This window comes from Neofelis nebulosa, chromosome 8 (genome assembly GCF_028018385.1).
Source record: "Neofelis nebulosa isolate mNeoNeb1 chromosome 8, mNeoNeb1.pri, whole genome shotgun sequence".
Lineage (NCBI taxonomy): Eukaryota > Metazoa > Chordata > Mammalia > Carnivora > Felidae > Neofelis > Neofelis nebulosa.
In genome coordinates this window covers 41,564,664-41,590,089 of record NC_080789.1, presented here as the reverse complement: position 1 = coordinate 41,590,089, position 25,426 = coordinate 41,564,664, and the positions used below count along the sequence as shown (strand labels likewise).

At 38.2% G+C, this 25,426-nt stretch overlaps 1 long non-coding RNA gene and 1 pseudogene across 1 annotated transcript in view; one reads left to right on the top strand and one right to left on the bottom strand.

Moving 5' to 3' along the window:
* Positions 1 to 25,426, top strand: part of LOC131519177 (uncharacterized) — a 167,342-nt gene that overhangs the window by 124,884 nt on the left and 17,032 nt on the right. The gene's annotated exons all lie outside the window — the stretch shown is intronic.
* Positions 15,120 to 16,137, bottom strand: LOC131519175 (heterogeneous nuclear ribonucleoprotein F-like; annotated as a pseudogene).

Sequence of the window (25,426 nt, the reverse complement as noted above, 5' to 3'; positions counted from 1 at the left end):
ACTTGTGTGACCTTGGGAAAGTTATTTATACCCTTTATTCCCCCAGATTCTTCTCTTTAAAATGGAAATAATAATATACAAGATAGGGTTGTGGTGAGGACTGCATGAAATGATGCATGTAAAGCACTGGCACATGGTCAGGAACTCAACAAATGGTGATGGTGGTGGTTGTTTCCTTCTTCTTCCTCTTCTTCCTTCTCCTCCTCTTTTCTGTGTAAAAACTTTTTTTATAGTTTATTTATTTTTGAGAGAGAGAGAGAGAGAGAGAGACAGAGCATGAGCAGGGGAGGGGCAGAGAGAGGGGGAGACACAGAATCTGAAGCAGGCTCCAGGCTCTGAGCTGTCAGCACAGAGCCCAGCATGGGGCTTGAATTCATGAACTATGAGATCATGACCTGAGCTGAAGTTGAGTGCTTAACCAACTGAGCCACCCAGGTGCCCCTCCACCTCTTTCTTTTCATTATTCCTGGTACTATGTGGTTTCAGACTCAATGAGCATTGACAGCAATGGAAAATTATTCCCTTCTAAGATAGCCCACTCTTAATTTTGTAAAATTATGATGGTTAGAAAGTTTTCTTCCTAGTCAACATGAAATTGCTTCACTTTATCTCTAGACATTCTTTCGTCCAAATTCTGACCTCTCAGATCATGACTGCTCTTTGTATATTTGAATATGGCTATCATGCACCCTATGTTACTCTATTCTCCTCTAACTTTCTTTCTTTCTTTCTTTTCCTTCCTTCCTTCCTTCCTTCCTTCCTTCCTTCCTTCCTTCCTTCCTTCCTTCCTTCCTCTTTCTTTCTTTCTTTCTTTCTTTCTTTCTTTCTTTCTTTCTTTCTTTCTTTCTTTCTTTCTTTCTTGAGAGAAAGAGCATGAGGGGGACAGGGCCATAAAGAGAGAGAATCTTAAGAGGCCTGATGCAGGGCTCAATGTTACAACTATGAGATCATTGCCTGAGCCGAAATCAAGAGTCTAACACTTAACTGACAACGCCACGCAGGTGCCCATCTTCCCAATTTCCTTCAGTCAACTTTGATATACCAATTTTCAAATTACCTTTGAACTGACATGAACTTGATATTAATGCTTTTAATCAACATTTATATACTACGATGTAATCATCTTTATTTCTAAGACCTTTAGTGATCCTTCAGGCTAAATTTTCCCTTTCTGCATCTGGAAAGGACCAGAGGTCACTCAGCACATGGGTCTATCCTCATTTATGTCACCAGTTCTGCCCACTTTGATTCTGTACCTGAGAGCAGACACTTTTTTCTTTAAGCTTACAGTGTTCTTTATAGAGTTTATGGAGAATATAGGGTGGCATTTTCGATTCTGTGATGATTTTTATACAAACAAATGTGTGGAAGCACTAATCACATTTTTATGTACCCTAAAGGGTTAGATTGACTAATCAAATTGCATGTTTATTGTGTCCTCATGAAATTTGGACCTTTAAAACTAACATACAGTTTATCAACAGAATAAGCCTGTAAAACAGAGAGGTTGTAAGCATTACCCCTTCAGCTTTACAAAGATTTGAAACCGGAGGCTTCCCAGGGGCAATAACCAAATGACTTGTACAGTACGGTTTCTCCCAGCTAACCAGCCAGTGGATGGGTTTGTATGTCATTGCAGACTGGCCAATTTTGAAAACATACGTTCTATCCTTTCCCACAGAATCACCCTTTATATATTTTAAGACACAATTTTGTTTTTTTTTTTTTTTTTTTTTTTAATCTTTATTTATTTTTGAGAGGGGGAGGGGCAGAGGAAGAGGGGGATAGAGGTTCTGAAGTGGGCTCTGTGCTGAGAGCAGCGAGCCTGATGCAGGGCTCAAACTCACAAACCATGAGATCATAACCTGAGCTGCTCAATCAGCTAAACTACCCAGGCACCCCAGAAGACACAATTTTGTACTTCACTTTGATACAGGGCAAGGAATTGGTTTTACTCTCCTTCGCATATCTTGTTCTAACATAAGACCCAACTGCAAACTTCAGCTCACTAAATCTTGTTAAATTGAATTGAAACAAGGACTGTAAGAGCTGAGTGAACAGGTGAATTTAGTTCTGAAGGAGAGTATATAGACATCCATAAGGTGCATTATATTACCTGGAGTTGTTAAAAATTTTAAATCAGGTTGCCAATTCATATTCTTTATTTTTATCAGTTGATTATAGCATACATGGATCAATTTTGATTATATCTAAAGCCAAAATAATTCTCCAAATTGTTTTAGAATTCAATATTTATTACTATTAAATAATTAAAATATAATAATTATACTTTTCCATTTTTTCCTGAACTCATCATTAATGGTTACTATAGCATTGCTTATGAATCAAAGATGCCTTAGGTATTGTTTCTTGTTTAAAACATTTCTTTCAATCATTTGTTTCAACATTTGTAGAATTCGCAGTAGGAAAAGGCAACATGAAAACAATACTTACTAATTATAATCAGTTTCTATGGGAGAGGAAAGAGTTATTTTTTATTTATGGCCAAGGGTAGCCACAAAACTAGGAAGGTTTTCTTTATCTACAGCTATTCTTATATAAAAGGGTTACATATTTGAGTGATTGTTCAGTAAGTAATGGAAGGATACTATAGAAATAAAGGGTACATAATCTTCCTTAAATGCTAGATCCACAAAAGCTTGCTGTGTCTTCACTTTCTGAGTGAAAACTCTTTGTTCCAATGAGCAGAAAGAATAAAACAATATTTTTTGAAGGACCTTAGAGAAAATTCATTGTACTGGTCAGATGAATTGCATTCAAACAATGAATATTGTGAGCATGTGAATCATTCCTTTCAACTCTTTAGTGCTAATTTTGCTATGATCTTTTCAAATACCTGTGATATTGTACTAGTCCACAGTCAATAACACTAGGACTCTTTTCTGCCTTAAAGGCAGAAAAAAAAAAGGATCTAATGGTCACTTAAAGACAGAAAAAGAGGGGCGCCTGGGTGGCGCAGTCGGTTAAGCGTCCGACTTCAGCCAGGTCACGATCTCGCGGTCCGTGAGTTCGAGCCCCGCGTCAGGCTCTGGGCTGATGGCTCGGAGCCTGGAGCCTGTTTCCGATTCTGTGTCTCCCTCTCTCTCTGCCCCTCCCCCGTTCATGCTCTGTCTCTCTCTGTCCCAAAAATAAAAAATGTTGAAAAAAAAAAAAAAAAAAAAAAGACAGAAAAAGAAAGAGAGAAATGGACAGATGTATTTGGCCTTGTCCCCATATTTTCCGGTTATTCCTTTAACCCATATTCTACTTAATACCTTTCTCATCGGGGACTGGTTTGGTGTAGTCCCCGACTGAGGCTCCAGAAAGAATTTATCTGAAAATCATTAATTGCTTGCATAATCTGGCCTAGGATAAGACTTCATTAGGACCTCTGAAAGGCTGGAATATTCCAGTCGTTCAACAAATATTTATTAAGCACCTACCATGTACCAGAAATGGTACAACCTTAGGCAGCAGGAACCTCTGTGTAGTGTACGTGTATAATTTTGGACTACTTAGCATTTCTTCGTAGTTCTCAACACCATCATAATTTTGTTATGGAGAGTTACCTCTCTCGCATATGTGTAGTTTTGAAGGGCAGGAAAATCCAGATTTGTACCTCTTCCTATGGAATTCAATGGGGCTAGATGCTTTCGGTCTTCCCCCTTGTTTGCCCAAGAGAACGCATTAAACCTCTGTTCAGCTAGTCGAATGTCTGTCCTGGCCTTAAATTTGAATTAATTGAATCAAACACAGAAGTGATCTTTGGCACTCACTCATGAGGACATAAATGTTTCTACTACGAAGCCATTGCTGAGATTTCTTTCCCAGCCCTCCAAACTCTCTTGTCCACAGTGGAAACTTATTCTGATCTTCTGTCAATTCTGTGAGTATATTAATCCTACCCTCATATTCTTCCAATACATTCGTATGTAGAAGTTGGGCAGAATTCACTTCAGCTAAGGGCCTTTACTGATGTATCCTAGCCCAGAGCTAATGACCACTCTGGTATCCCAAAAGTTCCAAGGACAAAGCATTGCTTTAGAGGGGTTCAAATGACTGACTACCCTGCTTGTGTTCATTCATGAGAACACCTAAATTGTACCATATCCTGGATAGTGAGGGCTCAGCATTTCATAGGATGTTTGACTGACACCAAGAACTTAGGCAAGTCTAGGCAACAAAGTTGTTTTCAATAAAGAAGATAGCAAAGGGATAGGAGGTTCTATGTCCTAAACAACTATCAGCAGAGGGAAGAAGGCAGAGGTGAAGACATACCTTACAGGCCTGTGTGAAAGGAAAGAACAGCAAAGCCTATTTCAGCCTCAGGATGAAAAGGACTGTGGGAAGTGAACACAGACATTGCAATAGTTTCCAGATGGAACAGAGAGAAAAAGGGAAAATGAAATTCCCACAGTCGTGAGAGAGTTGTGTGGAAATATGAAGGAGACAACTGCCAAATTTGGATAGTGACATGGTCAAGGCCTTGTCCCTGGGGAGTCCATGAGCCTATTAGCAATCATGCTTTCTTGGGAATGTTCACTTACACAGAGGCTCGCCTTATCTGCCCACACACAGACACTCCGGGCCTTCCTTGTTTTAGGCCAGATCCTATCAGGATTGTAGAACAGGGTACTTCCATGGCCTTACCTGCATATGTGTGTGTGTAAGAGAGAGAGAGGTGGAAAGTGAAAGACGAAAATACAGACAGAGATAGAGACACACAGTGAGAATGAAAATGTGTATGAAGGAGAGATGGAGGGCGGTCAGAGTTCTAACTTCTCAGGACTTCATTCTTTTCCTTAAAGAGAAAACCTCCTCTGTAGTTCTTATGCAGTCTCTTCAAATCACCCCCTTTCTCTTGACCCCTCTTTGTTGCATACCCGCTTATTCTCCCTGCTCCTCCAAAGCGAGGCCCTGGTCCTCGAAATTTGCTTCTTCCTGTAGCAAATTTTGTTCCTGTCTCCATACCTTTCCTTTACCTTTCTTGGGGGACTTCAACAGACTCAATACTTGCTCATTTCTTCTGCCATGTAAGTAATTATCTTAATATTTTATTCAGTGAGAAAGCTATTCTAGAAATCTAATTTTCTTCCCAAGAATTGCAGAGCCAATTTGGGAGCTTCAAACATCTGTAATCCCACGACAACTTTAGGGATTTAAAAAAAAAAACTGAGACATATAAAAATTTCAAAACCATAAAGAACATTTCCAAGGTGAATGTCTTCTCATTCTAGATATTTTTATCTTCCAGCACAGTTTCGCAGTAGCTTTTCCTTACCGTTCTTTTCAAAGCACTTCTTTGCAGTTACTGATTTTCAGCCTCGGTGTCTTTTCAAAGATGCTTTTCTGGGGACTGTTGATTTCAGGCCATTTCAACTGCATGAGTTATGCAAGTGTGAAAACTTTTTTAGTTCTAAAAAAAGATGCTCCAGCCTATTTTTTTGTACTCATAATAAAGGCAAAAGGATAAAGACTGAATTTGGGCATTGGTGGAAACTTTGCAAGGGAAGGAAGAGCTGAAAAAATTTTTATCCCAAATCAATATCACAGTCAAAGCTAGAACAGAGGACTGATGACAAATTAACACTCCAAGATATGCAAGGAACCACATTTTTATTATAGTTAAAGTTACATTTTTATTAGCATCACCCTGGTTTTGCCTCTCAGATAATTTAAAAAAACACACAAAAAGTTATATTGAGTATGAGTAAGAAGTTATATAAAGACCTCGAAAATACAATGTATGCAATGAACAAAATGAGTATTTATCAAGTTTTAAAAGTGGTTTTTTGGTCAATTAATATTAGTTCTCCAGTAAGCACATTGCACTGTGGGACAGTGCCTTTGAGAAATTTAGAATAAGGGAAATTTAAAATTTAACTACAATCTCTGTAGAGATTTAAATACAGTGTCTCCTGTGTTTCTTGGTGTCTATGTGTATATACACACACATATTTAAATGAAAGCTTAAAACATACCTTACATATAAGACATACATATAAAACAAATATATACGAACCGTCGCTTAGGAACTTTCTAGGCATTATTGAATTCCCTGATATCTCTTAGAAACAAAATATCTGTTTCTAATAAGCTTATTTATATGAATGCCAAATGAAATAAAATGTCACAGGCAAGATGCAGAACTCATTGAGGAGTTTGTTGACTCTTTTACCAGTGGTTTTTCCATGTCTGGTGTTGATTCTATTAATGAAGAACATGTGTCCTCTTACACTTAATTGTGGAAAACTTCATTATCAGAGGTAGAAATAGCACAAAGATGAACCTCTGGACATGGATTCCCTCTCCCTTGTTTATCAGCATAACCTAGTCTGGATTTCCTCTCTCATCTCCATAGTCACCATCACAAAGAGGGCAGTGACTGTCCCACCTTAGAATCATGGAGTTTTCTTACTTTTACAATCTAAGTTTCTCTATTAGGATCATCCAGCTGCAAGTAACACTTTTTAAACAAAAGAGACTTTAATTTTCCTACAGAGTGAGAAGTCTGGGAATAGTTGGTTCTAGATTTGGTAAAGAAGACCAAAATTCATATCAAGGAACAAGGAGTTAGTCCTGTCTTTCTTCTCTGTCATCCTCAACTTTATGTTTGATTCTTAAACTACAAGATGGCTACTGAAAAAGCATCATGGCCTCTTGACATGATGTTTGATTAGGAGCACGGGCTGGGGAAAAGAGCTCTTCTTGTTTCAGGAAGACACATTTCTCCCAGAGGTTCATTATTAGGCATTCCTTCATGACTCATTGGCAAGAACGAAATCACATATTCTGCCATTCCTACCCCCACAGCTGCACAGAATATTGGCGAAATAGCTGGCTAGCAAAGGAGAACAGGGTTTCTATGATTGGATTAGACAAACCAGAGTCATCTTCTGACGTTGAGCACATTGACACGCCCCCACCCTGCACCATTATGATTCCTTTGGCAAGGAAGAAGTGGGCAAGTCTGTTGAGTAATTACATTTTGTCGGTTTCCCAGCTGTGATTTCCATGACATCTCCCTCTGTGTGATATGACTCAGCAATGGGAGTCTTTTGGATGTTCACCTTGGGTGCTAGCCCTCCACTCAGGAAAGCCCTCTTCTTGATTCAGAGAGAAAAATAGGTCTAACGCGTCATTCCATATCTCATCACATAATTCACAACTTCATATTTATGTGCTTTCTCAACTCATTTTTTTTAAACCTAAGAGGTCTAGTTTCAAAAATGCACCTTTATCTTTTTTTTGCCCGCAGCTATGGCTGCTTCTGTCTGGGTACAAAATAAAAGGGACAAAACGTCTGTGTGTCTGGTAACTTTTGGTTGTCTCCTCTAATTTCAGGACCCATAAGCCTCTGCCAGGAGGTAGCTTGTGATGTAGGTCATCTATATTTTCTTGTTTCTACTTTTAAACACTCTGCTGGCTGTTCTACCTTTCCCATGAATGTTTAATATGTGTAATGATCCTGCCAGAATTGATTTTTCATTATAGAGGCCATTTTCCAAAGAGGTTTGTCACTATTTTTAAAATAGTATTTTAGCATGTTTATAAAAGACAGTTCTAAACTCAATTTTGTGCAACAGTTTTTTCACTGATAGAAAAAAGGACTTTTTAAAGGTATTTTACATTATTCATGTTACTGATAAGTTGGAAGGTTTGAAATTATCCATTTAAGTTTTAGTTACATTTTTAACAATTGATTCTTTAAATAATTGAAAATAGCTGGTAAGTTATTCATGTTCGAGGGTGTTACGTAATATTTACAAATCAGCGATTTGCCATCAACATAATACATTCCATCTAGTGACCAAGCCTGAATATTCTTGCCATCTAAAATGAAGAAAAATGTGGGTGGCTCAGTCAGGTGAGCATCCGACTCTTGATTTCAGTTCAGGACATGATCCCAGGATGGTGAGATGGAGCCCTGCATCGGGCTTTGTGCTGAGCATGGAGCCTGCTTGGGATTTTCTCTCTCTCTTCCTCTGCCCCTTTCACCTGATCATGCTCTCTCTTGCTGTCTCTAAACAATTTTAAAAAATTATAAAATGAAAAATGAGATGTGAATGAGAATGAATGTCTTAGTTTTGAAATGGGTGTTTCTTTTACTATTTTATATTAGAGCTTTCTTAATTGGATTTTAATTGTTCTTTCTTCTCCCATTATTTATTCATCTTCAATTTGACTTTCATTGCTAAAAAGAATGACTGGCTTTCATATTACCTTGTCCCTATTGTCTTGATCACCTGAAATCAGGTACAGGTGTCACAGTTAGTTCTTAATAGGAAGATTCAAAAAATGGCTGGTGTTGAAGAGAGAAATAGGACTATAGAGGAAGATCCCAATTGCCCTCTCTGATAACTTATTATTTAAAAAAATTAAGGCTTTTTAAATATGGGGAGGCATCTTTACCCCTTATTTCTCCACACGCCCACTCACCCTCCACATACAAAATTCAAAAGGACTTACAGAAAGAAAAGAAAGATAGCAGTTATGGTTTCTTGGACCCTAAATCTTACCTGCAGATTTTTACAATGAAATGGAGGAAAGAATAAGTCATTATTTCTTTACTTCATGTTCTTCAGAGCCATGCATCCCAAGCTATCATAGAACTTAGCAAAATAGCTTGGATACTGATTGAAGAGGCAGACTCAGAGTCTAGAAATGCAAAATAACAGCCCATATGCCAAACCACATGCATTGTAAGGCTTGGTACTTCTGAGGGAAGATTTAAAAGGCGACAAAGAATTCCAAATTTGGAACCCACAGAGACATCTGGTATCTTAGAACTTTCCACTTTCCCTTGGCAGATATTTCAGCTAATTTTCCCACCTTGGTCAGAGTGTATAATTCTTTCTTAAGCTTATTTTAATTTTAACATATTCTCTCTATTCAACTCTTACTGTGAAATGGCCCTACTCTCAGGACCAGCCACTTAATTTTAGCACTTAAATCATTTAGCAATTTCTTAGAAGAACAAAAATAAGGGGGAAGAATTTAATTAACATAATGGCTACATCATCAACTTTTTTTGTGACATTTATGTATATTTCCAACACTTGGTCATCAAACAGATGCATGTGGGAAAAAAATGACAGATGAATCAAAATGTAGAAGAAAACACTGCATTCCAAATTGCGATTTTCATCATCAGTGTGCATGTGATGGCTCTTTAGCTTCAAGTAGATATTACCAAAACTATCCCAGGAGGTATCTTCATTATGTTGTTGCTTTTTACAGACCAGCCACTGGTAGCTGATCTGTGTCTACTTGAAGAATTCATTGATTGGGTCCACATTTGCTCAATGTGGATAGTGGGATGGGAAGGGGATTTGAGATTAATGAGGTTTTGGGCCAGTTACTGTGCAGAATGTTCTAAGGGGGGGGGGAGGAGTTAAGATGGTAGAGAAGTAGGGGAACCCTAGGCTTTCCTTGTCCCTCAAACAGAGCTGGATTGAGGTCAGATTACTTGGAACACCCAGAGTGTCTGCAAAGTGGCAGAAGGATTTCGATAGTTGGAGGGAGACAGCATGGTAGGTGCGAGGTATGTGGAAGTGAATTGAGGGAGAGAAAAATTGCGGTGGCGCAGAGGGGAGAGAACACTTTTCATGGAGAGACAAAAGGGAGAGAAATAGAGAGAGATTGAGAGAGTGTGGCATTGGTTTTGCACAAGAGGAAGAATGTACTAAGGGGTGCATACAAGGGTTATTGAGTAGCAGTGAGTGCTTAGTTGAAATTCAATAGTATAAATATTGAGTACTGTCAACCATCCCTATTCAATGACAGTAACAGTATCCTAGAATTGTGTTTATTTTAGAGCTAAAAAGGACCACCTAATTGAACTTTGCAGCTTACAGATGAGGAAACTGAGGCACAAAGAAGCTAAATGAGTGGCCTGGGTCTACAAAGCAAATGGCAGAACAATTCTAATGCCTACACCAGATCTAAGGATAGTGTTTATAGGGATTTCAAAGTATGAGTAACTTTAAAGTAATTGAATTTCAGAATTTTCCATGGATTCTCTCCCTCTCTGTCTCTCTCTGTCTCTCTCTGTCTCTCTCTTTCTCTCTGTCTCCATCTCTCTCTCCCTCCACCCTTCTCCTGTCAAAGAGAACCTCTTGCTGGAATCTGATCTTGTCTTTGCGGAGCGATTTCTTGAACTCCTGTGTCAAGTCTTATCAGAAGCAAGAGAAAATGGCAAACATGGGAACGTATGTATCATCAATACAGCTGACCAAAGATTTACAATTAATAGATGGTCTCTTTTGCTTTTAATATCTACATCCATATTTATCATTCGACAAATTTAATTTTCTCATGTTCTAAATTCATTTTTAAAAATTGCCACTTTCCTGAGAATCCTTTACGAAATGGTCTGAAGGGTAAGTAGTGCCACAACTCCCGTTGGACCCCTGCTTATCATTGGTACCACTTACATAGCTGCAATACGTTGAATGTGTGCCCACTTCATACTTTTGTATCATGTGTCTAACCTGGTGGACATTAGGAACCGTCTAGTGTGGCTGACCCTTTGATCCCGTTTTCTAAAATGGGATATGCTCTAGGTTAAAGTACAAACAATGATGGGTAATCAATGCTACATTAAGATAAGACTTAGAGATTCCCTTGTAATAACACTTAATAATATAGAAGGATACTTTTTTAATGTTTATGTATTTCTGAGACAGAGAGAGACAGAGCATGAGTGGGGGAGGGGCAGAGAGGGAGGGAGACACAGAATCGAAGCAGGCTCCAGGCTCTGAGCTGTCAGCACAGAGCCCCACGCGGGGCTCGAACTCACAGACTGCGAGATCATGACCTGAGCCGAAGCTGGACACTCAACCAACTGAGCCACCCAGGTGCCCGTGGAAGGATATTTTAAGTGTGAAAAATATTTCATAAAATAGATACCCCTAAAATATCCCTTTAGAATTACTAGTCATTATTTTTGGGTATTGAGATTATAATCATTTAGATATATTTTATATGTATATTTCAAAATTTCTACTAATGAGCCCCATTTTAAACAAGAAAAACATAAAATATTATTTTCATTAAAAGAATAGCCAGGGTACCTGGGTGGCTCCGTCGGTTAGGCATCTGACTCTTAGTTTTGGCTCAGGTCATGATCTCAGAGTTCATGGGTTCACAAAGCCCCTGGTCCGGCTCTGTGCTGACAGTGTAGAGCCTGCTTGGGATTCTCTCTGTGTATCCCTCTCTCTGCCCCTCCTCCTCTTGTGCTATTTCTGTCTCTCTCAAAATAGATAAATAAACTCTAAAAAAAAGAAATAACCAGGTGAGTGTAAAAATTAAAGCATAAAAAAGGACATCTCTTTGCTCAAGGTAACAAATCATATGAAAATATATTGTGGCTTGGAGAATTTGGATGAATTTTAAAGAGAGTGGAGGTAAAAGTAACTATATTTTTCTGGTTGGTGTGACAGAGAATGTTGAGACGAGAACAACATGTGCAAACAAAGTATCATTGGAATAATGTTAAGGGTGATAAGATTGAAACAATATTGTCTATAATAACAAAGTACCTAGTTTCTTACATGGAAACTCAGTTGATACTGTACTAGAAACACATGGGGAATATGAATAACCTGAAAATCAGATGTATGAATCAAATCTAGTAATAATACTTCATAGTTAGGAAGCATTCTCTTGTCTTCATTATCACTGTTTCTTCACATAGAATGGTGTGCACAGAAAGTGCTTCTCTAGGTAGAATCCCACATGTTAAAAGACAGCAGAGCAGTTATTTTGAATGTTCCTTTAGTGAAAGAGGAAACGTACTTGAAGAGAGCAGATGATCTGCTATGGCTGAAAAGGTCTTGATATCTTTTTCTAACCTTATGGTAAAAGTACCTGTTTTATATTTTTGTGCATAGGTTTGTATTTTGCCCTCCCTCATTCTCTTTTTGTTAACTAAATTGTTACCCTTATTCTTTATATACGGCTGTTTCCAAATCCTACCTTACTATTCAACCTATTTTGATGAAAAGAAGGGTGATATTTAAATTATTTGTCAACTGGAATGATGTGGGCAATAACTAATCAAATTGATTACTAGAATAGGTACCGATTCATCGGGATGTTCTACAAACAAACGCCATAGCCATGTAGGTATGTTTTAGCTAAATATCAACCTGCCACAGAAAACCCAACCCAAACAATGTTAAGGAATTCTGGGTAATTTTTTGACACAGACATCTGGGCTGTCCAAATGTGGACTGTTTTTAGACACAACAGGATCCAGGAGCACAAATAATGTTGTCTCTTTCTCTTTGTTCTTCTTTTCTCTGTATTAATTCCAGTTTTAGAAGGGCTCTTACCTTGTGGTGCAAGATGACTTATAATGGCTCCTATTTCCTTAGGAAAAATGAGTATCTCTGTTGGTTGTCTGGTAAAAGTCTATCAGCACAGAGCCCGATGTGGGGCTGGAACTCACAAACCGTGAGATCATGGCCTGAGCCGAAGTCGGTCACTCAACCGACTGAGCCACCTAGGTGCCCCCCTAGTGTTATTTTTTAAATATAAGGTAGGATAAAGTATATAATTTGTATACTGAATTATGAAGTAAATATTAAGTTACATATATACATATACATGTAAAATATGTATATATATATATGTATACATATAAAATACACACACACACATATATATATATGCATATAAAATACACATACTACATACTTTAAATAATGTATATGTTATAAATGTGAAAGACAGGTAAGTTGCATCCAAAAAAGTTGGTTCCTAAAATTTCAAGGTGTCATTAAATCTTAGGAAATTGTAGTGCCACAATCATACATGTCTTTGAAAAAATACTTTGACCAGATAAACCTAATACTTATCCCTTTGCTAGCTCTGTTGGCCTAATACTTAACATTTTAAATTAGTGTTTTGGGGCGTTAACCCAAATGAGTGACCCTTTTTGGGATTCTTGAGTCAAAAAGTACAGCCATGACTGAACAAGAACTTTATCTTTGACAATCCGCTACAGCACTATCTAGTAGAAATGTAATGAAACTCACAAGTATGCACTACATATGTCATTTAAAAGTTTCTATTACTCACATTAAAAACAAGTGAAATTAATTGTGAGAATATATTTTATTTAACCTAGTGTGTCCAAAGTATTATCAACATGTAATCAATATAAAACATTTTAATGACATATTTCACATTCTCTTTTTCATGTTAATTTTTAAAAATCCAGTGTGGACTTTATACTTACAGCACATCTTAATTTGGGCTAACTGCATTTCAAGTGCTCAATAGGCACATACATTCACAGATCTACTAGGCAAGCGAGAGTTATTAGTCAATAAGCCAAGATGATAATGATGATGATAATAATAAAAATCTGAATAGAGACCTGAATTCCTAGTGCATTCCTTGACAATTTTAGTCCTCAGCCTGACTACATAAAATTGGATCGACCATGTGAAATTGGACAAGATTATCTGTTGAGATTGTGTAAGCAGGCTACAGGGAATTTTGGCTTTATTGTAAACTATTTTCACGTATGTTACTTATACTGAATTTACACATAACTCATGTTTGTAAATTTCAGGTACCCAACATTGTTTAGCTAAACATCCTTACCCTTAATTCCAAAGCATAATGATTTAAAGTCAATACAGTCACTCACAACATACCCAGTAGCAGCAAGGGAAAGTTCAAGGTCTGGGAAGTACAACAGTAGGCTTCAAAGTGATTAGTAGGGTGTTGTTTTCCTGGTGTAATGGCATGTTATACACATTGTAATCAATAAAGGTACAGTTGGAGAAAGATTTCTGCATCTTGGCTTATTTTAAATGGCCTCTTTTAACACTTGTTTTATTTAGGTCATGAAAAAAGAATTTTGGTATAAACCAATACCCAAAAGTTGTGGCAAGAAATGAGCTTGGTTCTGAATCACTGCAAATCTGGGGAAGTATAGGGAAGATACAATAGACATATAAATTGGTTTTATGTTTTTTAAGAAATAAATCTAAAGCTAGTTAGGTGGATCAATTACTTAAGCAAATTTATTGGGTTGCACTGTACCTATATTAAATGGAAAGAGTAAGTGGGACAGGCCTATATTTTAAACTAATGCATAAAATCAATAGGTACCAAGTAACTCTTCAACCTGACTATATTTATAATGACTTCATGTTCCGCATTTACCAAAATTGTTCCTGTTCAACTGTTCCTGTTCCATTTTACCTCACTTTTGGCTTAATAAGCATATTCCATGTCTAAGATATATCTATTTCTATCTCAAAAATCAACAAACAATACCACTTAAACTTTGGGAAAAGTTTCCAAGCTAGATCCAGTGGTCATGAAATTTTCCCACATAAGGTAGAATTTGGAACCAAGAAAAAAATATTTATGTTCAATGTCATTTTTTCTCCAAATTATCACCATGCTTGCTTACCAGGATCTGGTATGGATTTAGATTGTTATTCCTTAACTACTAGAGAGAGTACATTGATACCATTTCTGAACTGGGAAAGGCATATCACAAGTGTTGAATGAGGTATATACATGTTAGCATATATTATGAGTACTGAATACTTGCCAGGCTACCTTGAGGAGAATATTTATGACAGAATTTAGGAATGCTGGATATTGTATTGACTCACATATATTAAATCTCAACAGAAATAGAGATTCTTTGCCTTACAATTTATAGCACTTTATTGTTTTTTTCATTGTGGAAAAGCTTTAAGAAAAAAAATGTAGTTAACAAAAAAAACTTAACAAGTCCCACCTAGCAAAGTATACCCAAAAGGAAATTACAGTACAAGTAAGTTTTAAGTCAAATCCTCACCAATTCCTACAGTATTAGTAATGAGTCTCAATTTTCAAAACTCATTTATTTTTAAAAGCTTAAACTTAACCTAAAAGATTTTAAAGGAAAATAAACTAGAATGAACAAACATGAGAAATGTTCGTCTTTGAATTAGGGATCTAGCACCTTGAGTTGTCCAAAAAAGTATGTCTCCCCAATGTGTTCATGGCAATGTGGTGTAAAAGATCCATTCAATGTACTTAAAACCACTTTAACTCAGATACATCACTCTGAATTACACAACCAAAATGTTACTTGAGAAAAGCTGAAAATAGTTTTAGTTTACTCATTATCACATGCTAGAAGAAAGTTTGCATGAGAAAACACTGCAAAGTTAATTTTTTAATCCAAATTTCACAAACTCATGGTGCAAAATGGGTCCCACAGCTTCTTCTAAGACTAATAATTGCTTTTCACTGCTTGTTGTATGCCTGTGAAAATTTGATTGCAATAGTGCAAATGTTCCTACAAAACTAATCATATCCACCCATGCTGTTCTGGCCTCAATAGCCAGCCCCATAACAGCCACTCACAGACTGGCTCTCGAGGCCACTGTAAGTAGGCTGGGCTGACACTCCCATGCCTTGCATCATCTGGCTGCTATATGCCCGCCCCATTGCTGGCCCCAGGAGTAGAATTCAGGAAAAGGTCTATGTGCCTGTGTTGCTTGTTGGCCTGGTCTTTGGACATAGCTGCCACAGCTTTTTTGTGAGTGGCAAACTCAACATCAGCTCCGCCGGTCACGCTTCCATCAGGCCCAGTCTCAATATGCACTCTCACAGGGTTGAGCGGAGAGGAGTTGTGTCGTTCTCTGTGGGTGTGTATGGCAGCCCTCTCATGTGGACACTGTCCAGTGCTACTCCCAACAGTGAACTCCCTGTCTCCATACCTGTGGTCATCCGTGTCTGAGGGACAATAGCTGAGGTCTCTCCCAAACACATCAGTGGTAAGTTGTAGCCATCACTGAGGCTGCCGTTGTCCTCAGAGCCCCCATAGCCTGCACTATAATCACCAGACCTCATCCTCTCCGGGCCCGCTTGCTTGATGATGCCAATACACCTCCTGGCTGTGCCAGGACGATCTTGGGGCCTTGGCCGCTGTATAGACATGAACTTCACAGGGGGATCCGAGTATGACCTAACTTCTTCCTGACTACTTTTGAACACTTCAGCATACCTGCACCTTATTCTCTCCTTATGCTTCCTTAGGGCCTTCTCAGCTAACTCCTGTGAGGCAAAACTACACAAAGGCTTCCCCTCTAATCTTGCCCCTGAGGTCCACAGGAAATGTGATCCTGCTTGGCATAATTTCCAACCCTGAGAACTGAACAATTTCTTTCTTGGTGCCTCCAAATGGGGGTGGTCGAAGCCGCGCGAAGCCATCATTGGCAGTGTCAGCACCGTTTGGACCACGGGGCTTCAACACTCAGTCCATCTCGGTTCTGTGGTATGCTTCCCCTGTCTTTTTTAAGGGCCGTTTTTACATGGCCCTTACCACTCTCACCAAAAGCCTCACCACTCTGCCTGCCTTCTCTAGAGTAGATGAAATGAACACCTGCAGCCCCATCATGTATTGTGCAGTCAGAAAGGAAATTCTGCACATCCTCAGCAGAGCAGGATCAGGGCAGGCCACGGAGCTTGACCACAAAGCCTTCACCTCCCTCGGGCGCAGCCTCATGGACACTTGAGAGAACAGAGGTCAAATAAACTTGGATGCAGCTTTTTTTGTGGCTTAAAGAACAACTCTAGGATAAGGGTGGGATGCCCACAGTTTGAGACACTTCTGGTAGGTGACAAATTGCTGAGGGGAGCAGGACTGGTCAAACAAGCGCAGTTTACAGTCAAAGAACCCTTAATTCCGCCTGACACTTGAAAACGCAGAGGGCTCCAGGAAAGTCCAGGTGCATCTCCTTCTGTTACTAGCCTGAAATGGAAACTCAACTGTCTGTAGGCAAAGGTTTGATAGGAGGGTTGAAACTGAGCTTTTAAGCTTGCAGCCCTCGGCCGCCAGGGGCGCATCTGAGCAATGTGTCTGTGGGAAGCACAGTGAAGGTCACAGGCACTGACAGATGCAGGAGGAGCTCACTGAAATAGGCTGACAGCAGGCTTGTGGCACTTACTGAATGAGAGGATGAAAAGCAAGAATCGTCATCAATTATGGAAAATTATCCCTCGGAAGTAAATATTCCCTCTTTCCAATTCTCTTCATTTTCTCCACCTGGAATTCCAATGATAAAGACTTTACCCAATTCTCTATGACTTTTATCCTCTCAAAAATATATTTTGGGGTGCCTGGGTGGCTCAGTTGGGTGAGCGTCCGACTTAGGCTCAGGTCATGATCTCACAGTTTGTGGGTTTGAGCCCCGCATCGGGCTCTGTGCTGACAGCTCTGAGCCTGGAGCCTGCTTCAGATTCTGTGTCTCCCTCTCTCTCTTCCCCTCCCCTGCTCACACTCTGTCTCTGTCTCTCAAAAATGAATAAACATTAAAAAAAACTTTTAAAAAATGTGTATCTTAAATGTATATATTTTTAATTTTAGAGGGAGAGAGCACTAGCAGGTGTGAGGGGTGGGGAGGAGGGAGGGGGAGGGGAAGGGAGAGAGAGAGAGTGTGAAAGAGAGAAAATCCTAAGCAAGCTCTACCGCTGAGCATGGAGAGGCACCTCTGTCCTGTCTTTAATGTGTGTTAGTGTTGCATTCTGGATGATTTCATCAGATCCATCTTTCAGTCTACTAATTATTTATTATTTTAGCTCTGCTTAATCTACTGTGTAACCTATACAGTTTAAAAAGAAACATTGTGAGGGGCGCCTGGGTGGCGCAGTCGGTTAAGCGTCCGACTTCAGCCAGGTCACGATCTCGCGGTCCGTGAGTTCGAGCCCCGCGTCAGGCTCTGGGCTGATGGCTCGGAGCCTGGAACCTGCTTCCGATTCTGTGTCTCCCTCTCTCTCTGCCCCTCCCCCGTTCATGCTCTGTCTCTCTCTGTCCCAAAAATAAATAAAAAACGTTGAAAAAAAAATTAAAAAATAAATAAATAAATAAAAAGAAACATTTGTGAAAGGGAGGCCTGGGTGGCTCAGTCCCTTAAGTCACCCACTCTTGATTCCGCCTCAGGTCATGATGTCACAGTTGGTGGGATCAGTCCCACATAGGGCTCTGTGCTGACAGTGCAGTGCCTGTTTGGGATTCTCTCTCTCTCTCTTTCCCTTCCCTGCTTGTGAACGCACGGTCTTTCTCTCAAAATAAATAAATAAACCTTATAAAAAATTTTTAAAATAAACATTTATAAAGATCTTTGTATGCTGAGTTTTTTATATGGTATCTTGTTCTTTTGAAGAAAACATGAAATACGCATACATATGAGTGTAGAGCTTATTCATCATACTGAATATATTTTTCAGTGGGTTGCTTTCGGGTGCTACTTTTTCAATTTTTTATTCTTTTTTGTCTACTTCCTGTGTTTAGAAATTATATGTCCTCTGGCTAATCATTTAGTGGTTAACACACATTTAATTGTGGTAAAATGACATTATATTCATCATAATCATTTTAAAGTACAATTCAGTGGCATTAACTATATTCACAATGCACAGCCAGCCCAAATTGCACACAGTGTACAATTAGAACTATATATTTCCAAAATTTTTCATCACTCTAAATGGAAACTTGTACCCACTAAGCAGTCATTCCCAAGGTACCTGGGTAGCTCATTCGGTTAAGTGTACAACTTCAGGTCAGGTCATGATCTCACAGTTCATGGGTTTGAACCCCGTGTGGGGTTCTGTGCTGACAGCTCAGAGCCTGGAGCCTACTTTGGATTCTGTGTCTCCATCTCTCCCTGTCCCTCCCCTGCCTGTGCTCTGTTTCTCTCTCAAAAATAAATGTTTTAAGAAATTTAACCAGTCATTCCAAATTCCCCTCTCCCCCCAGCCCCTGGCAACCACAAATTAACTTTCTGTCTCTATGGATTAGCCTATTATGTACATTTCATGTAAATGGCATCATACAGTATGTGGTCCTTTGTATCTGGCTTGTTTCACTGAGTGTAAGGTTTTCAAGGTGCATCCATGTTGTAACATGTATCAGTAACATATGCAATAATTGTCTTTATGGCTGAATAATATTCTATTGAATGGATATCTCACATTTTGTTTATTCATTTATCTGGTGATAGACATTTGAGTTGTTTTTACCTTCTGGCTATCGTAAATAGAGCTACTATGAACATTCTTAACTTTTTGTTTGAACACCTATGTGTAATTCTTTTGGGTGTATATCTATGAGGGAAATTACTGGGTTATGTGGTAATTCCATGTTTACATTTTTGAGGAAGCACCAAATTGTTTTCCACAGCACTGTACAATTTTATATTTTTACCAGAAATGCATAAGGATTATAGTTTTTCTACATCCTTGCAATACTTGTTATTTTCCTTTTTCTTTTCTTTTCTTTTTTTTTTTTTTTTACTGCGAATAGTTTCTCAGTGTGCTTTTCATTTGCATTTTCTAAATGACTAATTCAGTTAGCATGTTTTCATGTGTTTGTTGCCTATTTGGATATCTGGAGAAATGTCCATTTTTAAATTGGGTTTGTGTATGCTGTTGAGTTGTAAGAGTTCTTTATATACTCTGGATACTAGACGCTTATCAGATACATGATTTGCAAATATTTTCTCCCAGTTTCTGGATGGTCTTTTCACTTTTAGAGTATCCTTTGATGGATGAAAGGGTTTTTTTAAATGTTTAAAGTTTATTTATTAATTTGTTTTTTGAGAGAGAGAGAGAGAGAGAGAGAGAGAGAACAAGTAGAGGAATGACAGAGAGAGTGGAAGAGAGAGAATCCCAAACAGCCTCCGTGCTGTCTGCATGCAGAGCCTCACGGGGCTTGATGTCATGAACTGTGAGATCATGACCTGAGCTGAAATCAGAGCCAGATGCTTAACTGACTGAATCACCCAGGCTCCTCTATGCATGTAAGTTTTTAATTTTTATGAAATCTAGCTTACCTATTTTTTCCTTCATTGCTTGTATTTTTGGGGTCACATTTAATAAACCATTAACAAAGGGGGACCTAGGTGGCTCAGTCTGCTAAGCATCAGACTCTCGATTTCAGCTCAGGTCATTATCTCCTGGTCCATGAGTTCGAGCCCTGAGTTGTCTGAAGCCTGCTTGGTATTCTATGTCTCCCTCTCTCTCTGTCCCTTCCTCAGCTCATGCTCTGTCTCTCTCTGAAAATAGTAAACATTAAAGAAAGAAAGAAAGAAAGAAAGAAAGAAAGAAAGAAAGAAAGAAAGAAACCATTGACAAACAATTGCCAAAGCCAAGAAAATTTTCCCATTTTCTTCTAAGAATTTTATTGCTGTAGAGCTTAAATTTTGATCTGTTAACGATTTTGAGTTAGTTTTTGTACATCATTCTTTTACACGTGAATATCTAGTTGTCCCAGCACCATTTGTTGAAGAGACTCTTCACCATTGAATAGTCCTATGGAACTTGTTGAAAATCAGTTATAAAGCCTCTCTTCTACCCCCCTCCCCCCCCTCCCCCCCAAATTGCACTCCCTAGCTCTTCCTCCTAGGTTTTTGGCATGTCTTTTGTTTGTCCCAGCTTTCTCCCCTAGCCTCCTACCCCCAGGCAACAGCAACCTGCTCATTTTATTTGTTTTCATTGTTTTTGAGGACCACATAGCCACTCCACTCTGATAGAGTTCAGAATTAGGCAAAACAAAGGGGAGACTCTTGCATAAGTCTTTGAAGGGAACTCTAGCAAGGTCAAAACAGAGAAACACAGTTCCTTGGGAATCAGACCCTTTCTGTTCTTCTGGTTCCAGGTACCCACCCTGGGAATGCAGGCTGCCATTTTCAAGAATGCCACCATGACAGGAAAGAGGATGGAGCTAGAAGTTAGAATATCACAAAGAACTCTTACCTTATTTTGGAGGCTTTTCTGCTGGCTGAGTCTGTGCTTGGTTGCTATAGACCTTCTGTTCTCTTCCAGGGTTGTGATTATAACAGGGTTTGTTTAGTTTTGTTTTGCCAAACATTTAGGGGTTTAGGGGCAGGATGGCTCCTGGAGGTCCATACTCTGCCATATTTTCTTCTATCACTCTACCCTATATATTTTGACATGCATGTCAAATTTAACAAAGTCTAAAAGATTTTACCCTTCTCTCAAAAATATAAGGTTTTAAAAATGCTTTCATTCTAATTCCTCCTGCCCAACTTACAGGCTATTTTCCTCCATTATCTTAGTTTTTGGCTGCTTATATATCTTCCATGATAATAATGGTTGTGATAATGGCAATGAGGATGATGATGACTGTTACAATGCCTAATTAAATTTTCTCTTATTTGCTAGCATAATTCCTCATTATTCCATGGTAAATCACAAAGTCTCCATATCTTCACAGTCTGATGTGGTCGCCATTAGCCACATATGGCTATTTTACACTTGAGATGTGGTTAGTAAGGCTGAGGAACTAAATATTGTTTTATCTGAGTCAGTGTAAATTTAGATTTAGAAAAAAAGAAGTGGAAAATCATTTTCTGTTAAACATGCATGTATTATTGTCATAGGACTCCATTTCACTTTAAATGTCAGCATTTCAATTTCACTGTGTTGTAAATATAAAATACACACTGGATTTCAAAGACTTATTACGAAAAAATAAATGTAAACTATCTCATCAGTAATTTTTTATTACTCAATAATTTTTTAAAATGATATTTTTAATACATTTGGCTAAATAAACTATTAACATCAATTTTTCACCTTTTGTTTTCTTTTTTTTTAATTTTTTTATTTTATTTATTTTTTTTTAAATTTTTTTCAACGTTTTTTATTTATTTTTGGGACAGAGAGAGACAGAGCATGAACGGGAGAGGGGCAGAGAGAGAGGGAGACACAGAATCGGAAGCAGGCTCCAGGCTCCGAGCCATCAGCCCAGAGCCCGACGCGGGGCTCGAACTCACAGACCGCGAGATCATGACCTGGCTGAAGTCGCACGCTTAACCGACTGCGCCACCCAGGCGCCCCTCACCTTTTGTTTTCAATGGTCATAATGTGACTACCAGAGAATATAGGATTACATATATGTTTCTATTAATAGTGCTGCTCCAATCAATGTAATTTCCATCTCTCTGATATATATATATATATATAAATTATATATATATATATAATTTAGAATTTCCCTTACTGAAGGTGACAAGCTCTCTATGTTGTCTAAAATGTCTATTTTATTTTCATATTTCAAAGATAGTTTCTTTGGGTATAGAATGCTAAGTTGATATTTATTTTCTTTCAACACATTGAAGATATACCATTCTACTGTCTTCTGGCTTATACTGTTACCTTCAGGAAGTGAACATTCAGCCTAGTTGCCATATCTACGTTAACAGTCATTCATTATCCTCTCGATAGTTTTAAGATCTCCTTTAGGTTGATGTTCTTCTGTGCTGTGTCTAGATGTAGATTTCTTTTTATTTATCCTATTTGGAATAGGATAAATTTGGAATATATTGGGTTTCTTTGAACTGAGGTTTTGTGATTTTTAATAATTCTGGAAATTCCAAGCCATATCTCTTTACAGAGATCCTCTTTCCTATTCTTTCTATTTTCCCCCTTTTGGAACCCTAAATAGATATACATGAGACCATCTATTTCTAGATTTCATGTGTTTTCACTTTTCTTCATAGTTTTTATTTATCTTTCTTAGCTACATTCTATTACTCTATTGTTTAATCAACACTGAGTATTTTTATTTCATATATTGTATATTTTACTTCCAGAAGTGCTGTTAGGTTCTTTTTGGTCATTTGTTGCTCATATATTCAAGCTTCTCATTTAACTCTTTAAATATGTTAATTATAATATTTTTCTATATCTGACATTGTCACTATCTGATTTCTATGGGTTTGTTTCTGCAGCTGTTATTTCTACTTATTTTCATTCATGTTATCTTCCTTTTCTTAAAATGTATTTTATCAGGGGTACCTGGGTGGCTCAGTCAGTTGAGCGTCTGACTTCACCTCAGGTCTGATCTCACTGTTCATGGGTTCAAGCCCCGCATCGGGCTCTGTGCTGACAGCTCAGAGCCTGGAGCCTGCTTTGGATTCTGTGTCTCCCTCTCTCTCTTCCCCTCCACCACTCACACTCTGGGTCTCTCTCTCTCTCTCTCTCAAAAATAAACATTAAAACATTTTTTAAATGTATTTTATGAAATTTCAGTGTAAGCTGCATTATTCCTAGGACTACATCTTTAGGAATTTTTTGAAACTCAAACTAAAGGTAAAATCATCAAAGAGGATTCTTATTTGCTTTTGCCAGTCACCTGGGGGACATTGTTAACCCAGAACCACTTTAATTTTTCCACTTAGGTATTTTTTTTAATCATATAAGTGATATGAATGTGCAGCAAAACCTGCAGGTGTATTGGTTTATGGATACAAATTTTTTGAAGAGGATTTTTTTCCTCCTCCATCAAATGGAAAGGCTGCCTTAGGGCAACTTCCTGGCTTTCTCCTTCTATGTAGTGGGTTTATTTCTAACTCATTATTACACTGATAGAGGTAGGCTGTGTGTGTGTGTGTGTGTGTGTGTGTGTGTGTGTGTGTGTGTGTTGCAGTTTAAGATCCCTTATTAGGTTCCTAACTCAGGTGGGCCCAAAACTCCAACTTTTGTTACCTCATGTAGAAGAGTCCCATGTAGAAATTGAAATGAAACCTCAGGGTCTCCAGGTGGGCAACAGAAATCTTCAGGGCAACAGCCAGTTTTGGTGTCATTTTCCTTTTAGGATTTCAATTTTCGGTGCATTTTGAGGACCTGCAAATTCTTTGCTTTTGTGTCAGTGCAATAATGTGCTAAAAATATTTTCTTTATATAGTATCCAGCATTTAAATGCTTTCAATTAGTGGATCATTCAGTGTATTTTGTCTGTCATAATGTTAGGAAATAAAATGATCTTTTGTTCCTTTCTCATGGATTTCATTCCATCTTTTATTTCTCATGTATTTTTAACATAATTATTTTATAGTTTATATCGAATAATTCTTATATCTAAAATTTTTGACAGTCTAATTCTCTGTGTTGTGCTTTTGTTGTTTCTGTTGACCCTTGTTCATGGGTCAACCTTCTTTTCTCATGTGTTTTGGATGGTGAAATATGGGTAGCAGGGCTTCATATATGGGAGTCTTGTGAGGGAGGCATCCCTTCATGCAGGATTATTTTCCTCTTTTAGGTAGCATGGCCATTTACCAGTCTGGGCTATTTTAAGTGTTGTTGCTTTGGGATTTCTGAGATTATATGTGTATAAAATCCAACACCAAACTCCTATGAAGGCAGGCCTGAGCTATTAATTCTTTGACAGTCATGTTATACTCCTGCTCAGAGCCCAGGTTGGGATTCATGCATTTTCTTGCCTTCTTCTGCTGGTAGTAGGAAGTCTTGGTTTGTGTCTTGTTTCCTTGAGGATATAGCCTTCCTACATCTGTGCTTTGATCTCAACTGCAAGTCCCTCCTGGCTAGTCCCCAAGGTCTTGCTTGCTTCCTATCCCTCTCATGGCTGCTAAACATTAGCCTCTTAGTTTCAGGATCAGGAGAAGGTACAAGATCAACCCCGGTTTACCATCAGTCCATCTTGCCACTCTGATTTCCAGCAACCTGGTCTGTGAGGCCTTCTAGTTCCTTTTATATCTCATTGTTGATTTATTTTCTCTTTCTAAATTTATTTTTGACAGAGATTTATTTGTTTCATTATTTTGACCCAAGAATCAGCTTAGACTTTTTAAGATTCCACTGTTTTGCTGTATTCTGACGTTAAAACTTAATTTTTTATCCTGCTTTTCGTTGTTTTGTTTTGTTTTGTTTTTATCTTTGTTATTGTTCTTTGTTTTTCTTATTAATTATTCCCACACTTTTACTTGTAAGCTTTCCCACACATTCTGTTTTGGATACATTTTGTTGGCATATATTGGCTATCTTCACTTAGCACGTGTTGCATATCTTTAAGTCAACAACTAGTGGAATTAAAACGTGATATATATTGTTCAAGTAACTGAAGATAAAAACTAATAAGCATAGTTTATGTTACAAAAGATTAAAACAGTAAGTAAAAGGAATCACAGAACCTACTTTCATTAAAGGGAATAAAACATTTGTTATCTACCAATTATAGAATAGGGAATGGTTTGAATCTTTATTTAGTATAGAAGTTTAAATAACTTATAACTGATGTATTTCTTTAAAAAAATTTTTTTTAAGTGTCTTTATTTATTTTGAGAGAGACAGAGACAGTGTGAGTGGGGGAGGGGCAGAAAGAGAGGAAGAGAGAGAGAATCCCAAGCAGACTCCACGCTGTCAGCACAGAGCCTGATGCAGGGCTCGAACTCACAAAATGAGATCAAGACCTGCACCTAAACCAAGAGTCAGATGCTTAACTGACTGAGCCACCCAGGTGGCCCCTATAACTGATATATTTCATGCTTTCTGTTCTTTGTTTTTGCTTTTGCCTTGTTACTGGTTTTTGTATTCTGCTTTTTGCTAAACTAGTATGACTATTTAGATTGTATTTTATGAC